Source organism: Convolutriloba macropyga, chromosome 5 (assembly GCF_964194025.1).
Source record: "Convolutriloba macropyga chromosome 5, txConMacr16.3, whole genome shotgun sequence".
NCBI classification, from domain to species: Eukaryota; Metazoa; Xenacoelomorpha; order Acoela; family Convolutidae; genus Convolutriloba; species Convolutriloba macropyga.
The window spans coordinates 53,799,542-53,806,281 of NC_134472.1; the positions used below are offsets into that span (position 1 = coordinate 53,799,542).

The 6,740-nt window shown below is 33.8% G+C and overlaps 1 protein-coding gene across 1 annotated transcript in view; it reads right to left on the reverse strand.

Annotated features, from left to right (window-relative positions):
• The window catches only part of LOC142340092 (uncharacterized), a 50,801-nt gene extending 45,909 nt beyond the window's left edge, over positions 1-4,892 (reverse strand). The window contains exon 1 of the mRNA XM_075390509.1: positions 4,684-4,892. The gene's annotated coding sequence lies outside the window, so the exon portion shown is untranslated. The remainder of the gene's footprint in view (positions 1-4,683) is intronic.
• Positions 4,893-6,740: the final 1,848 nt, after the last annotated feature.

A 6,740-nucleotide genomic window follows, 5' to 3' on the forward strand; every position in this document is an offset into this window, starting at 1 on the left:
TCTGGGATCAAGAAAAAATGGCTACATTCAGAGATTTTGTCAAGTGGTACAACAACAAGGATGTTGTTCCAACACTGGAGGCAATGCAAAAAATGATGGAGTTTTATCACAACAAGGGTATCGATATGTTAAAACTCGGATGTACACTTCCGAACTTGGCTAATATCTGTCTTCACAAGTCAACAAACCACAAGTTTTTTCCATTTGTTGAAGCTGACAAAGATTTACATGACAAAATACGTGAGGATATGACTGGTGGTCCATCTATTGTTTTTACTAGAAAAGCAGTAGTTGATCAGACCTTCATACGAAACTCTGAAATCCTTTGCAAGTCTATCGTAGGTATTGACGCTAGCCAACTCTATCCCTTTTCAATGTGTCAAGAAATGCCCACTGGACTTTACACTCGATGGGAATTTGATACAGATTCTCAAAAATTCAGGGCTCAAACAAACAGATCTCGAACATTTGAGAACATGGTTATGTCATATCTTCAATCACAACGTTCCGAATGTAAAATTGAGAGCTACTACACAACCGGAAAACAGAAGAAGATTGATTGTTTTTGCTTAGACGGATTTTGCACACATTGTAATACGGTGTTTGAAGCCATGGGTTGTTACTTTCATTTCTGTCCTTGTCAGGAAGCTAAAGCAAGCAAGTCTCTCGGAAGAGGAAACACAGAGAGGGATTAGAAAAAGAGAACATGATGAATTGAGAAGAGATTACTTAAAAAGTAAAGGATACAAGATTGTTGAAATCTGGGAGTGTAAATGGTGGGAAAGTGTTAAAGAAGAAGAAAATGTCAGAAATCTCGTGAGAAAGAACTTTCCTTTCAAATTACCTTTGAAGCAAGAGTCTTTACTAGCTAAAATAAGAGATGGGGAGATGTTTGGATACGTACAATGTGATTTGGAAGTTCCCACAGGTTTGAAATACAAGTTTTCGAATTTCCCGCCTATTTTTAAAAATTTCAACGTTAGTCGAGCTGATATTGGGGATTATATGAGAGATTACGCTGTCGAAAACAACTTACTGAAGCAACCTCAGCGAATGCTAATTTCAAGTTTCAATCTGGAAAATGGAACAATTATTACACCCCTACTAAATTTCTACATCAGCCTCGGTCTGAAATGTACAAGAATTTATAGATTTGTACAGTACACGCCGCGCAAATGTTTCAACACCTTTGTACAGTCAGTGGTAGACGCTAGAAGAGGTGGAGATGAAAATCCTGATTCCAGCGTTGTTGCTGAGACTATGAAATTATTGGGTAATAGCTCTTACGGTTATCAGATTATGGACAGAAGCAAACATACAGAAACCAAATATTTGAACGATGAGAAGACGCACAAAGCAATCAATGGGAAAATGTTTAAGCGGTTGAACAATGTCTCAAAAGAGCTTTACGAAGTTGAGCTAGCAAAATCAAAAATTGAACACCGCGAACCTATAATAGTTGGATTCTTCATACTTCAGTACGCTAAATTACGTATGTTGGAGCTCTACTATAACTTCTTTGACAGATTTTGCGACGTGGATAAATTCGAGGAGTTAGAGATGGATACAGGTTCCCTCTATTTAGCCTTAGCTCATGAGAATTTGTATGATTGTATTCGACCTGCTAAAAAACAAGAATGGGAAGCATTGAGAAAGCAGGACTGTAACGACTCTTTCCAAGCAGATGCTATTCAAAATTTCTTCCCTAGAACATGTTGTTCTAAGCATAAGAAGCATGATAAACGGGAACCAGGACTTTTCAAGGAAGAATTCAGATGTACGGAAATGATTTGTCTTTGTAGCAAAACTTATTGTTGCTACGATGCACAGTCTGACAAATACAAGTTGAGCAGTAAAGGTCTCAATAAAAGAACACTAGAAGAGAACGGAGATGGACCGATGGAGAAATATCGACGTGTGATGGATGAAATTATCAATCTTACTTCAACAAATAGAGGGTTCAGAACAATAAACCATTGTGTTGCTACGTATGAGCAGACAAAGAAGGGACTGTCCTATTTCTACCCTAAGCGCATTGTTCAGTCTGACGGTATTCATACAGCACCACTCAACATATAACTTAAATGCTTTTACTATAGCACAATTCTTTAGTATTCTCTATTACATTTATACTGTGTCTGTAATTTTATACAATTTTAATTCATTTTTTTCTATCATTGAATTTTTTCCAATTAATGAGCGCGCAAAAGACATTTGTTACACAATTGATTCAAACAATTAGGGGAACAATCTTTGCAATTGACCTAAAATTTGTAAACAAAAATTCAACATGTCACATAATTACCCCTCAGATAATTAGGGTAATTGAAAACACCCACCAATTAATTTCACAATTTAATAACATAAAATTTGTAAACAAAATTCAACCTGTCACATAATTACCCCTCACATAATTACAGCAATTAATTACCCAAGCCAATTCTATTGTTCTCAAGTAAACACTTAATAACTACACAAACATTGATATTTTCCCCTCAAAATTTCAGCCTATCAGGAGCGTCTCCGAACCTACCCCCCACATTTGCACCGACTATACTACTAGAAAATGTACATGCACAAATACATACACAAAACCTATACCCTATCTTAATACATGGCGGCACCTAATCAATACATGTCCGCGGCTATAACTAATCTCAATACATGTCGGCGGCTATTACTAATCTTAATACATGGCGGCTATACCCAATCCTAATGCATGGACCCTAATCTTAATACATGCAACCTATACCTAATCTTAATACATTAAGATCGCTATACCTAATCTTAATACATGCTAATTCATTCCCTATCTTAATACGTTAGGGAGGACCCAAATCCCGAAAAATACGCTATACCCTATCTTAATACATGGGGGACCTCACCCCCCCCCCCCCGGGAGTGTAGCTCACTATATTGCTACTGCTGAGTAAAACCGAAAAAAAACGGAAACGAGAGCATCAAAAGAGAGTGTATTTTGTTTTTTCTGCTGTTTTCAAGAGCGCAAGAAATTTGTGTGTGGAGCCAGCAAACGTTTTAATCACGTCCGGCTTTTTTCTATATTTTTTGTTGGTTGAGAGATTTGATTTTAATATGGTTTCAACTTGAGGGTTGTTTTGATAGTACTGTGAACGTTTCTGTTGAGTAATATGTGTCTCAAGCTAATAGGGAGATTTTTTCATCTATCTTGCCAAATTTGTTCGATTTTGAAACAATTTTTGCTCATTAGCGTTTTCTAATGGTCTTGTTTGGAATTTAAAACGACGCTTAAAATTGCAGAACTTCTAGATGCCGAATGGGTACACTTTTATTGTTACAATTTTTTTGTCCAGAAATATGACAAAAAATTGGTAAATATTTCACTGTTTTGATAATTTTTCCAGTTTTTAGATTTTTTAAATAATCGTAGACAAATTATGACTTGCCTTTTGTTTTACGAATCTTTAGATACTCTTATTGCTTCAAGAAACTTTTCGTTGGCTTTCAATAGCCTTTTTAATGTAAAAACATTTTACTTCTTTTAGCTAAATTGATTTTAGGAGTTTTTTTCATGAGTTGATTTCAAAGATTTCTTTAAAGTTCTGATGAGGGTTTTGAGTAGGCACAATTTTTTTTGAAGAGGTTGTTTTTATTTTTTACGTCAATTCGTTTCCGGAATTCTTCCGGCTATGTTTTTTCATTGGCAAAATGAGGCAGGTGGATAAAACTATGAGTGCTTGTCAAAGTTTGTTAATGTGACCTGACGAATAAAACTTGCCGGGACTTTAGCAAGCGTTGCAATAAAGTTGTTTTTTTTTGTTGGAGAAATGATCAATGAACTAAAGAGTAAGATTTTAAGTGAGTTGAGGTTTCGCAGAAGATTGATCGTTTCAGTGTCTTAAAAATCACCGTTATCTTAATTATTTCAAATTTATCAACAATTCAAACTATTGAACGCTTCCAGATTACGGCAATTTTAGCTAAATTCAATCTGCCTTATTTATTCAGTTCATATTTTTCCCGTTTTTAAAGCATTTTTGGCTACAGAAACTGAATCAGGTCTTGAATAGTTAACAATGTTTTATTTCTATTTACACTTTACAAAAATGAGTTTTTTTTTCAAATCTGGTGTTTCTTACATATTTTTTCCAAGCAAATTCGGACTATTTGTCATACCCACTATTGTCTCGAAAAAGATGGGAGGAGTTACATATAGTAGATCGACGTGCCCACTGGTTCTCAAATGATTCCTCATATTTCATAACAACAACTCTGTTGATAATTGAACTGAATATGACCTACTCTTTCGTATATCATAGTTAGATACATTGTGAAAATTAATTCATTCTTTTAGGATGTGTTAATTATATTACATGTTTTTGTTTAGTGTGTGCAACACGTTGTTCCACAAAACTATCTAGGTTGTTTGCAAAATCGTGAGATGTTTTTTTGCAAGAGTGCAAAAACTGTCAGGAAATGCAAAACAATTCCAGAATTTTATATATTTTCAGGAGATTCCTGTTTGAATCTTGCAAAAAAATATCTAGCAAAGTGGTCGGTTTTTTCGGATACATATTTGACTACAACTCAGAAGCAAAATATCAAACAGACAGACAGCTGCAAACAAGTAGGTTTTTTGTTTTTTGAGATGCATTAGAGTAAATTATGTTTAGTTATAGTGTACTAGAAAATATTATACTGTACCCAGCAGAGAGCCACGGGTCTATGACGGCAAGTAGTAAACATAAAAACAATTTTCCACCAGAACTAGTAGTTACCAATTGAACAAAGTAGGGAACAGTTTTAACACATATTGTTTTCGAGTGGTATACCACTAACACAGAGTATACAAAAAGGGATGTATTTGTGTACATAATGAAGTAAAAACGCTATTTATAAATAATTCCACTTTTTATGCGTTGCAAAAGGCAGCTTGTCGTGTGCAAAACAACATAATTCTTGTTTAGAGTTCTTTCCTAACTTTTATCGTTTGTTTTCTTTGCATTATTCCACTAGAAAAGTGAAAATTTTTAGGATCCAAAATTATTATTGACATTTCAAAGGCAATAAAAAGTACGCGCAATGCATAAAAAGAATTTCATGTGCTTTCGGGATGGAGAAAGAATAAATAAAATGTACGAAAATAATGGCTACCCGAGTTCAGAATTCGACTAATGAAAAGAATCAGAAATTTTTGAGGGGCTTTATTGGCTAAAATTACAGTCCAGCTTTCTACTTAAAGCCAAGGAAAACTTTTCATGGGTCTAGTAAAACTAATTTCATGTACATTTTGGTCTTTTCATGAGTCCAGAAATATCATTTCAAATTTCGAGCTACGGACAATAATATATCGGTATAACCAGAATATATCGGTGTAGAAAAATTCTTGTATTATTTTTTCAAAAAAAATTTCAAGAGGATGTTTTTGTGATAAGATAGAGTATTTCGAGCAAGATTTCTGTTGATATTCTTCAAAAACAAGTTAAGTAGCCAAACACTTTTGTATAGAAAAAGTTTAAACAGAAGTACAGAAGATATTGTCAAAGATCTGGAAAAATTTGAGTGATATTATGGTGTGTAAAGTTAAAGAGAGTGAAAACTATTCAATATTTTGGTCATCAAACAAAGAACCGAAAATGTCTATTCAAGAACAGATTCAATTTTTTAAAAAGATTTTAATGCATTTTGTATCCCTCAAAAAATATATTTACGGTTCAAAATTGCTATCACCAGAATAAGGATTGCATATTGTTGCCAACTCCGAAAAAATTGAGATTTGGAGCGACTAAAATTTTCCTTTATAACAAAGCTAAATAACAAAGCTGAAATAGACAGTCAAGTAAAATTGATATCAAACAACAAAAAACAAAAAAACTACCAAAGTAGTTAAGAGAGCTGTAGTGCTACAACCAACGCACTTTAATTAACTTGTTTTGTATTCAATTCATTGAGAATGAATTTCAATGAAATCCACCAAAACACAATTTTCTTAGAGACCTTCTGAAGTTCCTCAAGACGAAACGAAGCAACATTTAACAATAGCTCAAAACAAATATTGAAAAAACAAATAAATTTGTTGCATTTTCCAGTATTAATGTTAATCAAACAAAGAATTGTTGGACAAAGAACCAATAAAAACGTAGTTGAAAATCAGGAAATCATTTCAAAATCGCGTTGTACTCTGCCAAAAGTTTTCTCTTGGTGTCGAGAAAAATCAGAAACTGGTTGAAACAAAAAAAATGTCATCCTAGAACTTTCCTGTTACGGATCCTTAAGGTCATAGATAAAACTGTAGCAATTGTACGAAACTGGTAGGCTTTCAACTTTATCATAAGTTTAAATTCAATTTAAGCAAGAAGGAGGGTTCTACGACTTCGACGTCTTCAGAAATGAAAATTCTGGAACATATTTTAATTTTTAAAGATAAACCACATGATATTCAAACCACAGGCACCCTAATTCATCCTCAACGCTTCTAGATTTTCTCATAAATCTTTTCAACTATCTCAAACTAAAGGAAAATGTGTTTACTCAGGAGGCAGATTTTTTTTCAGCCTACAAAAATTTTGAGACCTGGATACCTTGATTTGAAAACAATCCTGGGAAAACCAGAACCTAAAAAAGATAAACTTACGACTAGAAACAGATTTTACATTTTAGCTCAGAAAACACAACCAAAAAATTTAGGAAACCACAGGAAGTATGATGGCAACATTTTTCAACGTTTTCTAAAGATCATTTCTAAACTATTTCACCGTAAA